Source organism: Macaca fascicularis, chromosome 16, assembly GCF_037993035.2.
Source record: "Macaca fascicularis isolate 582-1 chromosome 16, T2T-MFA8v1.1".
Taxonomy (NCBI): Eukaryota; Metazoa; Chordata; class Mammalia; order Primates; family Cercopithecidae; genus Macaca; species Macaca fascicularis.
The window spans coordinates 64,485,065-64,505,251 of NC_088390.1; the positions used below are offsets into that span (position 1 = coordinate 64,485,065).

General features: G+C 44.9%; 1 non-coding gene across 1 annotated transcript; it reads left to right on the plus strand.

The window, feature by feature from the left end:
• Positions 1–19,432: 19,432 nt before the first annotated feature.
• LOC123569687 (U6 spliceosomal RNA) lies at positions 19,433–19,534 on the plus strand. Its single transcript, XR_006693488.1, has one exon. It is a non-coding gene; the product is annotated as a U6 spliceosomal RNA (small nuclear RNA).
• Positions 19,535–20,187: the final 653 nt, after the last annotated feature.

The window sequence follows — 20,187 nt, forward strand, 5'->3', positions numbered from 1 at the left end:
CCCTGTTAACAAAAAAAAAAAAAAAAAAAGGAAAGAAAATAAAAAAAAGAAAGAAAGAAAGAAAGAAAGAAAGAAAGAAAGAAAAAAGAAAGAAAAAAATCGGTTAAGTATAGATATATTTCAAAATTCAAAAGGTAGAGAAGGCCAGCCTGGGCAACATGGAAAACCCCCCTACTCTACAAAAAATACAAAAATTAGCTGGGCATGGAGGTGTGCACTGGTAGTCCCTACTTGGGAAGCTGAGGTGGGAGGATCACCTGAGCCCAGAGATGGGGGCTGCAGTGAGCCGAGATTGTGTCATTGCACTCCAGCCTGGGTGTAGGTTAATGCTTCCCTATTATTCCCTGGTTCGTCCGTTCATTCGTTCTCTCTCTCTCTCTTTCTTTCTTTCTTTTTTAGATGGAGTTTTGCTCTTGTTGCAGGCTGGAGTGCAATGGCGCAATTTCAGCTCACTGCAGCCTCTACCTCCCGGGTTCAAGCGATTCTTCTGCCTTAGCCTCCCGAGTAGCTGGGATTACAGGCATGCACCACCATGCCCAGCTAATTTTGTATTTTTAGTAGAGACAGGGTTTCTCCAGGTTGGCCAGGCTGGTCTCAAACTCCTGACCTCAGGTGATCCGCCTGCCTCAGCCTTGCAAACTGCTGGGATTACAGGTGTGAGCCACCGTGCCCGGCCTCTTCCCTAGTTTTCTTGTTCCCTTTCTACAGAAGCAAGTACTGTTACCCATCTTTGAGCATCTTGCAGAGAGTCTATGCTTTGAATGAAATACATGTACATATCTCCATATTTATTGTTCTTTACCAGATGGTGGGATAAGTTGTACACTATTTTGAACCTTCCTCTTTTCCACCTAACTATGCATTTTGGAAAGAATTCCAAGTCATCATATAAATCTACTTCATTATTTCTTTGGTAACAGTTTCCTGTTGTTTGGATTTACCGTAATTCACTTCACAGGTCCCCTATTGATGGACACTTAGGTTATTCCCTAACCTTTCCTTCTATAAACAATGTTCTTAGAATAGGCTGGCCAGATTGAGCAAATTAAAATACAAGCTGCCCAGTTTTGAATTTGAGATTCGATTTTTTAATTTGAAATTTCAATTTTGAATTTGAAATGCAGACAACAAGGAACACAGTAGAACCCCCTTATCCATAGTTTCACTTTCTGGGATTTCAGTTACTCATGGTCAACTGAAGTCTGAAAGCATTAAATGGAAAATTCCAGAAATAAACAACTCATAATTTTTAAATTACATGCTTTTCTGACTAGTGTGATGAAATCTCACACCTTCCTACTGTGGCCTGCCTGGGACTTAAGTCACCCCTTTGTCCAGTGTCTCCATGCTGTACATGCTCTCTGCCTGTTCATCACTTTGTAGCTGTCTGGCTTATCAGATTGACTATTTCAGTATTGCAGTGCTTGTGTTCAAATAACCCTTATTTTACTTAATAATGACCCCAAAGTGCAAGAGTAGTGATGTTGGCATATTGTTACAATTGTTCTATTTTATTATTGTTGTTGCTAATCTCTCTTACTGTTCCTAATTTAGAAATTAAACTTCATCATAGGCATGTATGGGAAAAAAACATAGTATATAGAGGGTTTGCTACTATCTGCAGTTTCAGGCATTTACTTGGGGTCTTGGAAAGTATCCCCCCACGATAACAGGGGACTACTGTAATTCCTTAGTATAAACACATTTCATACTTATGACTCAAGAGGGTAGGATATTTGAGGAATAGTAATACTAAACAAAATGTTGCTGTTTATCTGAAATCCAAATTTAACAGAGAGACCTGTATTTTATCTGACAACCCGATCCTAGAACAAAGTCTAGTACATAGTAGGGGCTCAGTAAAAATTTATTGAGAAAGAGTGCTGTGGCTCAAAACCTTTGGGCACTTTGGGAGGCTGAAGTGGGAGAATTGCTTGAGCCTAGGAGTTTGAGACCAGCCTGGGCAACAAAGTGAGGCTCATCTCTACACAAAATTTTTAAAAAAAATTAGCCATGTATGCTGGCATAAGCCTGTAGTCCCAGCTACTTTGGAGGCTGAGGTGGGAGGATTGCTTGAACTCAGAAGTTTGAGGCTGCAGTGAGCTGTGATTGTGCAACTGCACTCCAGCTTGGGCAACAGAGACCCTGTCTCTAGGAAAAAAAAAAAAAAATGAATGAATGAATAAATGATCCCTCTCCTGAGTGAAAGCCCATGAGGGCAGCTACTTTGTTATGTCCCCTGCGCTTTCTTCAATGCTTCTTAGGCAATTTGTTCAATAACTGGACAAATGCTGTAGTGAATGTCTTCATGAACGCTTCATTTGGCCCATGAGAGAATATGTTTGTAGAATAAATTCATTTATTTGAATGCCTGATGGATTCTGCCGAATTGCCCCTCCACAGGCCTTCAACACTTCTTAGCCAAGTTGTCCAGTTGTATTCCTACTGTCACCTAAAGTTGTTTAACCTTTGGGGAACTTCCTCCCTGAGGCTGCCCTAAATGGGGTTCAGAAAGGAACTGAAAGTTCCAACCCCATTATACCACCCCTTTATGTCCCTTCCATCAATCCACGCCAGGAAATGAGGAATTTTAGATGCAAATGGCAGGACATAACATCTGGCTCATCAGAGCCCCAGACTGTCTCGTCCCCAGAGGTGCTGAGAAGCCCAGTGGGCTCTGCCAGCTCCTGATGATAAATGGTTCATGTGGGTTGAGCCATCCTAGAAGCTCACTCGGTTCATTGTCCACCTGCCTCCAGTCCTACAATCTGTCACCAGCACAGGACGATTTAATCATCCTAATGAGGCTGTCACTGACAGCATGCTCCACCACTTTCCAAGTGAAAGTCAGTTCTCCCTCTTCCCCCAGCCAATCTAAGCACATGTGGTCTCTGTTTGCCAACCACAGAGATGTGGGTGGAGGAGCAGCTGAGGTTACACGGAGCAGCGGGGACACAGGATTCAGCCTTTTGGACTAGGAATTGAGAAGCTTGGATCCGGGTCCCTATTTCACCACTTCCTGTATTAGCTTGATAACCTTGGACAAGTTACTTAACCTCCCTGAGCATCAGTTTCCTCTGTACATTGTCCAGTTTACAGCATGGATACACTGGACAAAGGGGTGACTTAAATCCCAGGCAGGACACAGCGAGAAGGTGTGAGATTTCATCACACTATTCAGAACAGACGTAATTTAAAAATTACGAGTTATTTCTGGAATTTTCCATTTATTTTACTACATTTATTTCTGTAGTAAAATGGGGCTAATAGCCCTGAACTATTATCTCATGGGTTCATCATGAAATTAAATCAGCCGGGCGCGGTGGCTCAAGCCTGTAATCCCAGCACTTTGGGAGGCCGAGACGGGCGGATCACAAGGTCAGGAGATCGAGACCATCCTGGCTAACACGGTGAAACCCCGTCTCTACTAAAAAATACAAAAACCTAGCCGGGCGAGGTGGCGGGCGCTTGTAGTCCCAGCTACTCAGGAGGCTGAGGCAGGAGAATGGCGTGAACCCGGGAGGCGGAGCTTGCAGTGAGCTGAGATCCGGCCACTGCACTCCAGGCTGGGCGACAAAGCAAGACTCTGTCTCAACAAAAAAAAAAAAAAAAAAAAAAAAAGAAATTAAATCAATAACTTAAAGGGGAAAAGGATGTATAAATTATGAAGCATTCTATAAATATAAAATACTTTGAGGTTGAGTATGGATAGCAGACGGTCTTAATCAGCTTCCAAGCTATTGCTATTATTATTTGTACTAGTGTGGCTTCAAAATTTCTATCCAGTAGGGCATAAAGGGTGACAACATGTAGGGTAGGAGGGGGGCTTGCCCTTTACAAAAGATTGGGGAACAGTCAGTATCAATAGCACCCATCAATGTCAGGGGGCAGGGCTGGCTTATTACAGGACAGGGGGAAGCCTCTCTAAATCATCTTTTGGTGACCCCATTGTCTCTTCCCAGGACTAGGCATTGGGGTCCTGCCCTACTGGGGTCCTCTTTATGTAGAAGCCTCTCTCGAAGCTGTTCATGGAAACAGAAGATACTAACCCCATTAGCTTCTGAAAACCTGCTATTCTAAGGAGGCAGCTGTCCAACCTAATTTAAGATGGGGCTTCTCCTACATTCTCTTGCACTTTAAGAAGCCAGTTTCTCAGCACCCTTGGGGAAGGGAGAGCCTTCCCAGAAGTGGCTGGGAAGCAGAGGAAGTGCTGAGCCCTAGGGCGAGGGAGGGTGGGTCATTCTCAATCAGTGAATGTTGAAGAGAAGGCCCTGACCCACCCCGTTCTGCCTGCCAGCTCTGGGGTGTGACTCTGAACTCTTTTTTCCCTCTAAAGTAAACGGAAAAGTGGCAATTCACAGTTGTGTGTGTGTGTGTGTGTGTGTGTGTGAGAGAGAGAGAGAGAGAGAGACATGCAAAAGGCATCAGTGACCTGGCCTAGAGGGGCCCCTTTCTGGGAGTACCACTGTGTTTTATCATTGTGTGAAACGCCAGCAAGCTGCAAATTAAGAATAACTTTCAACATGTCCTTTCAGTGTAAATTACCCCCAAAAGCATCATGTTGCACCTTTACAGGGTGGCTGCTGGCTGCCCCGTGGAGATGCCTTTGCCAGTTGTTGGCCCTCACACCCAGAGGTGGAAAATACACAAGACTGGCAATGGGTTTGTCTAGGCTGCTTAGGGGGTGGGAGGAATTCCCTAAGTGGAGAAAACAAACAGACCTAACAAAAGCAGATCAAAACCCAGCTTATCGCACATGGGGGCAGAAAAAAAATCAGAGCTCTAACAAAGCAGGGAAGTGAGAGGCCATGTTTGGCTGCTGGAAAAATTTAGTGTACCTATTACAGCACGTGCCTGGGTGCCTCGACTCTCTCCAGAAAGGGAAAGGTAATGCACCCAGCAGAGGAAGCCTCTGTAGTTTGGAGAGGGATGACTGACTCCCAGCATGGCAGGCAGTAGCACACCAGTGTCTCCTCACCAGCACTCTCACTTCCCCGGGAGTTTGGGATTAGGGAACTGTTCTGTTCCTTTCAGAGCCCTGTCCCAGGCACAGAAACTAGGTAAGTAGAAGGAAGTGAAAGCTTTCCTCCTCCCCATTGCCCCCAGATCCTCCTGTCCAGCTACAGTTTGAAAGTTTGGGGACCTGGGGCGGGAGCGATGGCTCATGCCTGTAATCCCAGCACTTTGGGAGGCCAAGGCAGGAGAATTGCTTGAGTTCAGCAGTTCAAGACCAGCCTCGGGGACATAGCAAGACCTTGTCTCTATTAAAAAATAAATGTAAAAGCAAATTATCCAGGCGTGGTGGTGCGTGCCTGTAGTCCCAGCTACTAGGGAGGCTGAGGCAGGAAGCATCACTTGGGAGATCAAGGCTGTAGTGAGCTACGATCATCCCACTGCACTCCAGCCTAGGTGACAGAGTGAGACTCTGTATCAAAATAAATAAATAAATAATAACAGGCGGCAGGCACGGTGGCTCATGCCTGTAACACCAGCACTTTGGGAAGCCGAGGTGGGCAGATCACAAGGTGAGGAGCTCAAGACCAGCCTGGCCAATATGGTGGAAAAAAAAAAGTTTGGGGGACCTGTGAATTTTTTCACAAAGCATGAGTTCTGCGAAGCATTACTTCAGCTCCACTAGCTTTTTTTTTTTTTTTTTTTTTTTTTGAGATGGAGTCTCACTCTGTCACCCAGGCTGGAGTGCACTGGTGTGCTCTTGGCTTACTGCAATCTCCGCCTCCCAGGTTCAAGTGATTCTCCTGACTCAGCCTCCTGAGTAGCTGGGATTACAGGCATGCACCACCACACCCGGCTAATTTTTGTATTTTTAGTAGAGATGGGGTTTCACCTGTTGTCCAGGCTGGTCTCAAACTCCTGACCTCAAGTGATCTCCCCAGCTTGGCCTCCCAAACTACTGGGATTATAGGTGTGAGCCACTGCACCCCGCCCACTAGCCTCCTTTCTATTCCTGGAAGCTGCCTTCCTGCCTCAGGGCCTTTGTACCTGCTGTTCTCCTTACCAGGCTCTTGGAGAGGCTCCCCCTTCAGCTAAAGTCCCTTTCTCAGAGAAGCATCCCCTGTCCACTGCTTCTAAAATAGGATTCCAACCTCCAACCCCACAACTTCTGTCATCTCTAGGAGCTGGAACATAAGGTTCAGGGAGCAGGGATCTCTGTCAGGCTTTGCTCATTGATGTGTCTCCAACACCTAGCACAGTGCCTGGCCCATTGTTGATGCTCACTACAGTTTATTTGAATGAATGCTGGATTAGTGAATGAATGAATGAATAGCCATAGCCATTATTGCTATTGTCAGGGCTCAGAAAATGATACCCCCAGAATATGGCACTTTGGCATGCTGAGTGCTTTGAATTAAAGGAGACTGGAAGACCTCAGAGGCAAAGTCTGTCTGACTTTCTCCTGCCTTCCTGTCTTCCACCCCTTTTTCTCCCCTGAAGTGAGTCATAGGAATCAGAAGTTCCTTTCCCGATGGCAGCTCATAGAAGGTAGAACCCCTCTCTCCCAAAGTAAGACATAAAACTTAGAAAAGTGACTCTCTTCCTTCTCCCTGGAAAACCCTCATTCCAGAGGGGTCCTGCCTCATATGAATTGGGGAGGGAAGGGGGAAGAAATGCTACACAGAGAGGCCAGGAAGAATCTGAACAGATGGATCTTGGTAGGTTTTCTCCCTCAGTCTATTGCCATTAGATCATACTCTTTCCTTTCTTTTCTTTTCTTTTTTCTTTTCTTTTCTATTCTTTTCTTTTCTTTTCTTTTCTTTTCTTTTCTTTCCTTCCTTCCTTCCTTCCTTCCTTCCTTCCTTCCTTCCTTCCTTCCTTCCTTTCTTTCTTTCTTTCTTTTTCTTTCTTTCTTTCTTTCTTTCTTTCTTTCTTTCTTTCTTTCTTTCTTTCTTTCCTTGTCTCTCTCTCTCTTTCTCTCTCTCTCTTTCTCTCTTTCTTTCTTTCTTGCCCAGGTTAGAGTACAGTGGCACAATCATGGCTCGCTGCAGCCTCAATTTCCCGGACTCAAGCAATCCTCCCACCTAAGCCCCCTGAGTAGTTGGGACTACAGGCACACACCACCATGCCCAGCTAATTAATTTTTTTTTTCTTTTTTTTTTTTTAGAGGTGAGAGTCTCACTATGTTGCCCAGGCTGGTCTTGAATTCCTGGGCTTAAGCAATCCCCCTGCCTCAGCCTCCCAAAATACTGGTATTACAGACATGAGCCATTACTCCCGGCTAGATCATACCGTTTTGTGCAATCACTTCTACATGGCTATCTATTCTTCACAGAATCTAAGTGTCAAAATAGTTTTCCGTGGGTCTATGGGTCATTATTTCTAAAGACAACCATATCATGTAAAACTTTGATTAAATTCATTTGTTATTCTTTTCTCTTGTTAATCTGTCTTTTGTTTTGAGTGTCAGCCATGACCTTTATGATAGAAGGTGAGGAAAGGTATCACACCTTTCCGCCCCATACTATCAAACACCATCCTGTTTACTTATTGATTTGTGGCCAGATTGGAAGCTCTGTGAGAGCAGAGATATTTCTGTCTTGTTTTCCAATGCTTATCATCAGTGCCTGCAAGAAGAGTGCCTGAAACATAAAAAGTTCTCAGTGTTTGTTGAATGCATGGTCCTGTTCAGGGACTATGTTTGTCACAGACAGATGTGTCCAGATTAAAGAGAATATCCTCTTTAGAAAAAAGGAAGAAAATGCTGATGCACAGATAGATTGGGGTTGTGGTAGAACTATTCCCATTAACCCAGAATCATTTTCTATACTACAGCATAGATTTAGGGTTTCTTTGGCTAAATTTTTAAAAAAATAGCTTATATATGTTTGAGAATAGACGAAGTTCCAGATATGGATTTTTCTGGTGTTAAAGGAGGGCTAACAAAAATCTCTTTTTTTAGACCAGGCCTGGTGGCTCACGCCTATAATCCCAACACTTTGGGACACTGAGGCAGGTGGATCACCTGAGGTCAGGAGTTCGAGACCAGCCTGGCCAGCATGGCGAAACCCCGTCTCTACTAAACATACAAAAATTAGCTTGGTGTGGTGGCAGGCGCCTGTAATCACAGCTAGTTGGGAGGCTGAGGCAGGAGAATCTCTTGAACTCATGAGGCACAGGTTGCAGTGAGCCGAGATGATGCCATTGCACTCCAGCCTGGGCAACAAGAGTAAAACTCCATACTCCCCCAAAAGAAAAAAAAAAACCTCTTTTTTAGGATGCTTCTTGTAAATTTTTATTTATTTTTAATTTTTTATTTTTTTGAGACAGCATCTTACTCTGTCTGTCACCCAGGCTGGAGTGCAGTGGTGCAACCAGGGCTTACTGCACATAGCTTCGACTTCCTGAGCTCAAGTGATCCTCTCAGCTCAGCCTCCTGAGTAGCTGGGACTACATATCTGGCTAATTAGAATTTTTTTTTTTTTTTTTTTTTTGTAAAGATGATGTTTAACTTTGTCACCCAAATTGTTCTCAAACTCCTGGCCTCAAGCGATCAAAGTGCTGGGATTATAGATGTTAGCCACCTGGCCTGGCCTACTGTAAATATTTTTTCTTTTCTTTCTTTCTTTTTTTTTTTTTTTGAGATGGAGTTTCACTCTTGTTGCCCAGGCTAGAATATAATAGTGCGATCTCGGCTCACCACAACCTCCACCTCCTGGGTTCAAGCGATTCTCCTGCCTCAGCCTCCCGAGTAGCTGGGATTACAGGCATGTGCCACCACGCCTGGCTAATTTTTTTGTATTTTTAGTAGAGATAGGGTTTCTCCATTTTGGTCAGGCTGGTCTCGAACTCCCGACCTCAGGTGATCTGCCCACCTCGGCCTCCTAAAGTACTGGGATTACAGGCGTGAGTCACTGTGCCCAGCCTATTGTAAATCTTTCTACATTGTCCTGGCCCATGATTCTAGAAGAGTGTAGTAAAGATGATGGGATGGATACTTTTAGATTTAGGATCAAGGGGTTTGCTTTGGAGTGATTATGTTTAGCATCAGCAATGCTATACATGACAGCAAATGTATGTAAGTGATTTGGGCTAAAACCATAGCAACACCTAAGACTAAGCCTGGACTTTACATTTAGTTAGAACAAATTATTGGCTTGTTCTGCTTTTGTACTGCCAGTTAAAAGGGAAGTACTAAAATAAAAAATATATATTTTTTTGGTTAAAGATACACGTTAGAGGTCGGGCGCGGTGGCTCATGCCTGTAATCCCAGCACTTTGGGAGGCCGAGGCAGGCGGATCACAAGGTCAGGAGATTGAGACCATCCTGGCTAACATGGTGAAACCCTGTCTCTACTAAAAATACAAAAAAATTAGCTGGGCTTGGTGGTGGGCACCTGTAGTTCCAGCTATTCGGGAGGCTGAGGCAGGAAAATGGCGTGAACCCGGGAGGCGGAGCTTGCAGTGAGCCAAGATCATGCCACTGCACTCCAGCCTGAGCATCAGAGAAAGACTCCCCCTCAAAAAAAAAAAAAAAAAAAAAGATACACGTTAGAATGTGTCTGGTCAACAAAGATTTTATTCTATTTTTTTTAAGAGACAGGGTCTCGGCTGGGCACGGTGGCTCACACCTGTAATCCCAACACTTTGAGAGGCCGAGGCGGGTGGATTACCTGAGGTCAGGAATTTGAGGCCAGCCTAACCAACATGGTGAAACCCTGTCTCTACTAAAAATACAAAAATTAGCTGGGCATGGTGGCAGGTGCCCGTAATCCCAACTACTCAGGAGGCTGAGGCAGGAGAATCGCTTGAACCTGGGAGGCGGAGTTTGCAATGAGCAGAGACCACGCCATTGCACTCCAGCCTGGGCAACAAAAGCGAAATTCTGTCTCCAAAAGACAGAGAGAGAGATAGAGAGACAGGGTCTCACTCTGTAACCCAAGCTGGAGTGCAGTAGCACGATCACAACTCACTGCAGGCTTGAACTCTTGGCCTGAAGCGATCCTCCCACCTCAGCCTCCAGAGTAGCTGGGATTATTGGTGTGAGCCACTTCACCCAACTAATAACAGGGATTTTACTGAATTTTGCTGTCTCAAAAAAAGTAAAAAATAAAATTCAAAGCACATTCAGATTGTGCTTTGATATTACACAACTTTGAATCAGTAATAGTGGGTGACATATGTCGTGCAGATACTATGTCCCAAACAATATCCTGAACTGTTTACATTTATTAACTCATTTAATTCTCACAACAATCCTGTGTAGGTACTTGTATTATCTCCATTTTACAGATGAGAAAACAGAGGCTCAGAGAAGTTAAGTAATTTGTCCAAGGTTGCACAGTTAGGAAACAGCAGAGTGAGAATTTGGAGCCAGGAAGGCAGGACTAGGCGGGGTGGAGTGGGGGCAGAGCTCGGACACTGGGCTCCTCCACAGCTCTGACTCCTTCAGCCACCACGTACCAAAAAAGAAAATTTGAATCCAGTTTCCAGAGCCTACATTATGCTCTTCTGCCTATGGTGACCAACTTGTCCCAGTTTGCACAAGACTTCCTCGATTTGGGCACTGAAGATCCTGTGTCCTGGGAACCCAGTTAGTCCTAGGCAACCCAAGATAGTTGGTTACTTTGGTCTTTCAAATACAGCTTTTCAACGTCAGCTGTTTTGTAAATAAAGTCATAGTTACCTCTAGCCTATGTGACATTCAGTTTGCTGATCACTAACACAAGATCAGGGGGTTGTGAAAATGACCTTGTTAGGCTCTTGCTATTAAAGTAACACATGGAAGGCCGGGCGCGGTGGCTCAAGCCTGTAATCCCAGCACTTTGGGAGGCCAAGACGGGCGGATCACGAGGTCAGGAGATCGAGACCATCCTGGCTAACATGGTGAAACGCCGTCTCTACTAAAACATACAAAAAACTAGCCGGGCGAGGTGGCGGGCGCCTGTAGTCCCAGCTACGCGGGAGGCTGAGCCAGGAGAATGGCGTGAACCTGGGAGGCGGAGCTTGCAGTGAGCTGAGATCCGGCCACTGCACTCTAGCCTGGGTGACAAAGCAAGACTCCGTCTCAAAAAAAAAAAAAAAAAAAAAAAAAAAAGTAACACATGGAAATAACATATGGATAATATATGGAAAAAATATGTGCAGAGTACAAAAACAGGAGCCATGGAAAATATTTCCAAATGAATAATAAATAGTGACTGAGAAAGAATAGGATTGGCAAAGAACTGACTGTGAGGGAGGCAAGGACAGTTGGAAATCCCAGAAATAATGATGGTGATGGCGGTGTCATCTCTAACACAGGCTGAGTGTTATGTGCTAAGTTCTGTCCAATCGTTTCACCAGCGTTAACACATTTAATCCTCAGGCAGCATGTGAGGTAAGCACTACCTACTATTACCTTACTGTGCAGGGGACACAATTGAGGCTCAAAGAAGTTAGGTTAGGCAAATCCTTTTAGCAGCAACGGAAGCAGCTGACCTTGGCAGGGGATTACTTGAGAAAGCACCAGGTGCTGGGGCGGGGTGCAGTCGCTCACACCTGTAATCCCAACACTTCGGGAGGCCGAGGCAGGTGGATCACCTGAGGTCAGGAGTTTGAGACCAGCCTGGTTAACATGATGAAACCCCATCTCTACTAAAAATACAAAAAATTAGCCGAGCGTGGTAGTGGGCGCCTATAATCCCAGCTACTCTGGAGGCTGAGGCAGAAGAATCGCTTGAACCCAGGAGGCAGAGGTTGCAGTCAGCTGAGATCCCACCACTGCACTCCAGCCTGGGCAACAACAGCGAAACTCCATCTCAAAAAAAGAAGAGAAAAGGCATCAGAAAAAGGGATGTGGACTCAGGTTTGTTCTTGGCTCAAAAAGCTTTTTCAAAATGTTGCCTGCTTGCAGTTTTTCCAGAATTTCTGAGGACAGACACACTTTCTCTAGCCCTGTAATCTTCTCAGATTTGAACTGGAAATCAGAATAAGGACTGAGTACCAGCCTGCTCCTTTCACTCACCAAACAGATTACTTCCCTGCAATCAGTAAACAACTACTTCTTCTTCTTCTTCTTCTTCTCCTTCTTCTTCTTCTTTTTTTTTTTTTTTTTTTTTTTTGATGGAGTCTTGCTGCAACGCCTAGGCTGGAGTGCAGTGGCACCATCTCAGCTCACTGCAATCTCTGCTTCCCGGGGTCAAGCGATTCTCTTGCCTCGCCCTCCTGAGTAGCTGGAACTACAGGCATGTGCCACCATGCCTGGCTAATTTTTGTATTTTTAGTAGAGACAGAGGTTTCACCACATTGGCCAGGCTGGTCTCGAACTCCTGACCTCAAGTGATCTGTCCACCTTGGCCTCCTAAAGTGCAGGGATTACAGGCATAAGCCACCATGCCCAGCCCAATAAACATCTTTTGCCTGCAGAGCTTGCCACATGTTCCGGGTTTTTCTGAGTTAGTAGGAGTCAGGCATCTCCTGAGTGACTTGGCCAGACAAGTGGATGTTAATGAGTGACTGATGAGAAGACATGGGAACAATTGCCCCCGTTGGATGTCCCAGTGTGCAGGAGAAGCTGTGCTGATATCTGTGTTCAGGCCTCTTTGGAACGCCATTATGATTTTATGTACCAAGATGTATTATTGTATTGTAAGAGTTTCGGTTACCCTTAAGGGCTTGCAATTAATTTTCATTTGTCCTGGTCTTTTACAAGAGGGTTACAAATGGCTCCTTTTCTAGTGTTCTACAGAAGTCTTTCCTTTTAAAATAGTACCCTATGACACGGACACATGGTCCTAGAGCCTGTGTAATATATATATTTTTTGAGATGGAGTCTTGCTCTGTTGCCCAGGCTAGAGTGCAGTGGCGCGATCTCGGCTCACTGCAAGCTCCACCTCCCGGGTTCACCCCATTCTCCTGCCTCAGCCTCCGGAGTAGCTGGGACTACAGGCGCCCGCCACCACACCCGGCTAAATTTTTTGTATTTTTAGTAGAGATGGGATTTCACCGTGTTAGCCAGGATGGTCTTGATCTCCTGACCTCGTGATCCGCCCTCCTCAACCTCCCAAAGTGCTGGGATTATAGGGGTGAGCCACCGCACCGGGCCGAGCCTGCGTAATTTTAGGCTGGAGTCCTGCTAGCACTGGAAAGCTTTGCCCTCATTATAAATGGTCAACTTGGCCTTCTGATTTCTAAGCTCATCTCTTGATGATTTTGGCAAGTATCAATAAATTATCTGGAGACTGCTCACCAACGTAGGGGGACTGATATGATTTAAAATCCAGTCTCTTTACTTGAAGCTTGAGTGATCAACCAAAGTTTAACTGTCCTAAGAAGCCCTGCTTGAAAATCCTTTCCTGGCTGGTCATGGTGGCTCAAGCCTGTAATGCGAGCACTTGAGGAGGCCAAGGCTGGAGGATTGCTTAAGCCCAGAAGTTTGAGACTAGCCTCGGCAACACAGTGAGACTGTCTCTACAAAAGATAAAAAAAAATCCTTTCCAGCATGTTCTCGTCTTTCCTAATACTTGTTCTTGGTGGATGTTCTAAGAATGTCTATTAAATGAATTAATTGCCATTATGTGATTTACCTCCTCTGAAGATTATAAAAAGAAGGCTTTTCCCAGTCAGGCACAGTGGTGCACACCTGTAATCCCAGCACTTTGGGAGGCCAAGGCGGGCTAATAACTTGAGCCCAGGAGTTCGAGACCAGCCTGGGCAAAATAGTGAGACCCTGTCTCTACAAAAAAATAAAAATAAAAATTAGTCAGGTGTGGTGGCACACACCTGTAGTCTGTAATCTCAGGTACTCTAGAGACTGAGATGGGAGGATTGCTTGAGCCCAGGAGGCAAAGGTTGCAGCGCACTCCAACTTGGGTGGTAGTGTAAGACTCTGTCTCAAAAAAAAAACAAAAAAAACCAAAAACTTTTCTGGGAGGTAGCAGTGAGCCGTGATTGTGCCACTGCCCTCCAGCCTAGGGAACAGAGCAAGACCTCTGTCTCAAAAAAAGGCTTTTTGCCACTGTTGAATCTTCCACAGCTCCTAGCACACACGGGTGCTCACTCACTTTTCTCATTTGCTTGCTTGCTTATATGACCAAATGCCTCCAGCCACCCTGTGACCTGGGATACATTTGAGTTCTCATTTATCCCAAACTGAGAAGCATCCCAGGCTGGTCTTGTTTGACTCAGAAGAGTCTGTCCAAAGGAGCAAATTATCTCCCCATGAGGATTATTCTATTTATTTCCTCAAGATTGGGTCTGGTTGGAATCTAGCCAGGAACTCAGATGGTCCAAGACAGATTTGAGTTAGATATTCACACCCAGCTGATTCTGCCTGCCCAGGGAACAGGAGCATCTGTCAGGTGCCAGGAAAGTCAATGACAGATGTCTCCCTGTGGGTGCAGGGAGAGCTTCTGCAACTTCAGCCGAGGGAGATTCCCCAAGTGACAGCCCTGCCGCCGCCCCCATTTACATTTTGATCTAATTTCTGCATGTGATATCGGAACTGATATTCTTCTGGTGGCAAGGGAATAAAGCAATGACAAGCCTGAATCATCTTCACGTGCTCATCAGCAGAAATCATGTTTTTCTACTGCTGGGATTGCCTACTAATAGAAGGGCAGGGTTTTCCCCTCCATGGGTTTCAGGCAATGGAATGTCCTGCTGCCTCCTCAAATTAGCTTCAAATGCCACTGGCAGCAGCAAAAGGAGCCTGGGCCACGTGTCTGGTTCATAAATTATTTGCTAGCTCCTGTGATATTGACTTTTTTTTTTTTTTTCTTGAGCGTTTTTGTGCTTGAGCCATAGGTTTCTGATACAGCTTGCTTGAGAATCAAGATCTTTCAATGCTGGAAGTTCTAATAATTTCTAGGGCCAGCAAGCATTTATTTGAAGAATTTTCTGCAGGGCTGGCAGGCATGAGAAATGCCTCTTTCATGCAGTGGGGAATTAAGGTCTCTGAACTTGCAGTGCATGAATTCAAGAAGCGGGTAGAAATGCTCACAGTTTGGGATCTAGCTTTGTGTACTGTGGCCCAGGGCGAGATAATCCAAGTTTAAGTGCCTCCTCTGCCCCCCCCCACCCACCTTAATAGCTGTGTCACATTGGATGAGTCACTTCATGCCACTGAGCCACATTTGTTCATGTATCATATGGTCACTGAGCATCCAAAGCGCATGAAATGGAGGAAGGAGTTTACTGAGCATCTGCTCTGCCCCTGGCACTGTGGCAACTGTTTTTTCATAGTTTTCTTTTCTGTAAAATGTAGTTGATACTATACCTGCTCTTTGTCCCTCCGGGATTGCCATAAGATTCAAAACAAGATAACGTGGGAAAGTACATTGGGAGCCGCAAAGCATATAACCATGTAGAGGCCTGTTACCTTTGCCTTAATTCAGATTTTCCACATTCTCTCACTCTTCCAAGTATGTACAAGCTTGTCTGGGTGTGGCTTTGTGGGGCTGCTTATTCACCATACCCCATCTAAGTTCAGTGTAGACACACAGCTGGGAGTGTAGTATTTCCTTCTGAACCCATGCCCCTAGGTGCACGTGTCATCTTGAAATGAACAACACCAGTGAGAACACCAGCTTCCCACCAGAAGACTGAGGCTGAAATGGGTATGAGTCACGTGAAGTTGAAGGGCTGGGTTTGGTACCTTTGTGCTGTTCATTCCCATGTTGTCAGAGATAAGATCTGAGTGATTAGATGAAACTTGGTCTCCTGCAGCGAAAAGAGCATGGGCTCAGGAGTCAGACTTACCCATCCAGGCCTCTTTGCTCTGCCAGTTACTAGTTATATAAAGATGGCTTGACTCAGCTTGGGCAAAAAGGAGAATGTAGTGGTAGGATCCTAGGGCATCTAGAATAAGGGATAACTGGAATGAGGACTAAAATGTCCTCAAGATACTTTCTCCTGGTTTTGTTTGTCCCCCTCCCCACATGTTGGCTTTATTCTTTCAGCCCAGCTTTTTCCCCAGAGAGGGGATCATGGCTTTTGGTGTCTCTTGTGTCTCATGGATCTAGCTTCACTATCAAAGAAGGCCTGGCTTCTTCCCTCAATTCCAGTTTCAAAAATCCTGGGGCTGAGTGTGGTGGTTTTTGTTTGTGATCCCAGTGCTTTGGGATCTGAGGTGGGAGGATTGCTTGAACCCAGGAGTCCAAGGCTGCAGTAAGCTGTGATTGTGCCACTGCACTCCAGCCTGGGTGACAGAGTGAGTCCCTGTCTCAAAAACAAAACAAAACATAGGTTGGGCACGGTGGTTCACGCCTGTAATCCCAGCACTTTGGGTGGCCATGGTGGATCACAAGGTCAGGAGATCGAGACCATCCTGGCTAACACAGGGAAACCCATCTCTACTAAAAATACAAAAAATTAGTGGGGCGTAGTTGCAGGCACCTGTAGTCCCGGCTACTCAGGAGGCTGAGGCAAGAGAATGGCGTGGACCCAGGAGGCGGAGCTTGCAGTGAGCTGAGATCGCGCCGCTGCACTCCAGCCTGGGCAACAGAACAAGACTCCATCTCAAAAAACAACAACAGCAACAACAACAAAAAACCAAAACAACAACAACAAAAAAAGCAAACTTACCTGAATAATATTATTACAGAACTGAAAAAAAAAACCCTAAAAATACTAGCATAAGTATATAAGAACATAATCTAATGTGAAATATTTCTGTTTTATGTAAATTATGCTTAAAGCTAATAAAGGGGAAATGTAGAAAATTATAAAGAATTTAAGAAATAAATCAGGAATTTCAAGCTATAATAAACCAATATATTAAAATAGATATCATTATATATGCAATTTATAATATATGAGTATATGCAATTAATCAGTTTTTCCTTTATATTTATAGAAATAGCTGAATGACACCCAAAGAACATATTTCTCTGTGTTCTGGAGGAAGAAAGTTATCATAAGCAGAAATTATAATAACTTTGAGCTCTGTCTCCTAAATGCCCAGGGTAACAGTTTCTTGATCACAAACCCGGCTGGCATTTACAGGTACTGTGAAAGACTAGATCAGGCCTTGGCAACTGAGGGCAATATGGCTCTTAGAAAGAACTGAAGGATATAGTTCAAGGCTTAAACCAGCCCTGCTCAAATTTGCCTCTGAAAAGCAACCAAAATTGAGGCCCCATCATTTGAGGTCTGGCCAAATGGCCTTGCTGCCTGTCTCTCCACCTCCTTGTATCTTCTCGTAGTTCCCATCTACTTTCTAGGGTCATGGTAATAATGGTCAAAGTATCTAGTCACATGCCTAAGTAGGTACTCAATAAACATTGCTTCGCTTTCTTTCTCCTATGGCTCTACACATCTTTTTTTTAAAAAATCATGAGCACACAAACAAGGTTGGCTATAGACATTTCGTTGTAAGAGCCGGCTACATGGCTCAAATATTGGCTGTGGTACTCTCTGATTTGTTTTAAATTCGCCCAGAGGATCCCACAGTGATTCTCGATTTGATCTGAGCAAGCACAGTTTGAAATATATCTTAGTGTTCTAAATGCTTTCCTGGCCCATAAGGAATCAGGCAGGCTACAGCATGTTTGGATAGAGTCACATCTAACCCATGAACATACATAAAGTGCTTATATCGTTATCTGGTGTTACACAGACACAGGGACAAAATTATAGTGCATGGTATGCCAAAGGCTCAAAATAGCAGGACAGTTATTTAAATTGTAGTTTGGAATTCCTCAAATCACTACCTTTTCCTAAGAAGTCCATATCCTTATGACATTGTAAGCCCAATAAAGGAAGGAGGAAATATAGTGTCTCTCATCTGAATGTGCAGACTCCATCATATGGCAGAACATCTGTAACTAGCCATGTGATTTGGGGCAAACCACTTTATTTCTTCAATCTGAAAAACATTTGCATACCTACCTCATATAAGGCTTTGAGATGGACTTCTGGGGGATGACTCAGACATGCCTTTAAAGAGAAGGGCCTGCTGGGTATGGACTTTCAGTAGAGTTAAGTACAGAATCTACAATAGTTCTAGAAGCAGAATGGTATGTTCTGGAATGGGGATAAGCAAGTGGTCTGATTTGGTTCAAGTATATGGGACATGCAGAGAGTGCAGGGGACTAAGGTTGTTGGGGGGCTATTTATTGGATGTAGAGGTCATAAGAGGGGAGGTATCACAGATGTGGAGCCTAGGTGACTTGGAAAATGGGTTGCCCCTTTTAAATTTAATTTTTTTCTTTTTTTGAGACGGAGTCTCTCTCTGTCACGCAGGCTGGAGTGCCATCTTGGCTCACTGCAACCTCCTCCTCCCGGATTCAAGTGATTCTCCTGCCTCAGCCTCTCGAGTAGCTAGGATTACAGGCACCCACCACCAAATTAGCCTGGCTAATTTTTGTATTTTTAGTAGAGATGGGGTTTCACCATGTTGGCCAGGTTGGTCTTGAACTCCTGATCTCAGGCGATCCACCCACCTCAGCCTCCCAAAGTGCTGAGATTACAGGCATGAGCCACTATGCCCAGCCAACTTTGGTTTTAAATGTACATCCTAGGTTTTAAGATTCTAGTTGGACATTCAGCTGGAGAGTCCAGAAGGTAGCTGAAATGTGGGATTGGATCTTGGGAGTGTTTCAGTGGACGTATAGATCTGAGAGCTGCTGAAAGTGAAAGTTGAACCTGATTGGGTCTACTTACTAGGATGTAGGTTCAGTTAATGCAATCATGATACCCAAATAATGGTAGGATTAAACCAGACAGAGGGTTTTTTTTTTTCTCTCTCTCTGTCTCTCTCTCTTTTTTTTTTTTTTTTTTTTTTGAGATGACGTCTCACTCTGTCGCCCAGGCTGGAGTGCAGTGGCGCGATCTCGGCTCACTGCAACCTCCGCCTCCCAGATTTAAGCAATTCTCTGCCTCAGCCTCCTGAGTAGCTGGGATTACAGGTGCCCGCCACCACATCTGGCTAACTTTTGTATTTTTAGTAGAGACGGGGTTTCACCATCTTGGCCAGGCTGGTCTTGAACTCCTGACCTCGTGATCCACCCGCCTCAGGCTCCCAACGTGCTGGGATTACAGGCGTGAGCCACTGCACCTGGTCTTTTTTTTCTCTTTCACATAATCCAAGAGTAAGCAGTCTAGGGTTGGTATGGTGGCTCTGGGATGTCAGAGACTCAGGTTCCTCCTATCTTTTTGCCTCACCAAGCCCAGGGTCATACCTTTGCTCACATTGTCCAAGATGTCTTAACACTACTGTAACTGTACTTCCAGGCAGTGGGAAGGAGAAAACGAGTTAAAAGTATGACCTGGAAGTACTGTAGGACCAGAACCCTGGTCTTTAGCTGAACTCATGCTAAACCAACAATAAAGATTACATTTCCAGTCTCCCTTACAGATAAGTGGCCAATCAGAGGTGAGCCAAATACACATGAGCAACTTCTAGATCCATTCTGCAAACATCTTTTGAATATCACTATGTCCTTCCATACTGAGTCACAGAGAACAGTGCTGTGAAAGCCAAAGGAAAGGAGAGCACTTGCTTCAGCAGCACATTTACTAAAATTGGAACCATACAGGAAGATTAGCACGTCCCCTGTGCAAGGATGATGTGCAAATTCGTGAAATGTTCCATATTTTTTTAAAAAGGGCAGGTGCAGTGGCTCATGCCTGTACTCCCAGCACTTTGGGAGGCTTAGGTTCAAGAACAGCCTGGTCAACATAGCAAGACCTCATCTCTATAAAAATTTTTTTTAATAACGAGAGGCTTCTGAAGGAGGGGTTTCACAATATTACAGACAGATCAAGGAGGAGGAGAACTGAAGACACGAGGGCAGTGCTTCTCAACCAGGGCCTATTTTGCCACTTCCAAGGGACATCTGGCCATGTCTGGAGACATTTTTGGTTTGTAATGACTATGAAGGGAAATGTGTGTGCTTCTAGTATCTAGAAATTAGAGGCCACGGGTGCTGCTAAACACTCTGCAATGCACACGAAAACCCCCAATAACAAAGAATAATCCTGGCCCAAAATAGCAGTTGTGCTGAGGTTGAAAAACCCTGCATTAGGAGATTAGGACAGGCCAGGCCTGGTGACTCACGCCTGTAATCCCAGCATTTTGGGAGGCCAAGGCAGGCAGATCACTTGAGGTCAGGAGATCGAGACCAGCCTGGCCAACATGGTGAAAACCCGTGTCTACCAAAAATACAAAAATTAGCCAGGTTTGGTGGCATGCACCTGTAATCCCAGCTACTAGGGAGGCTGAGGCCAGAGAATCGCTTGAACCCGGGAGGC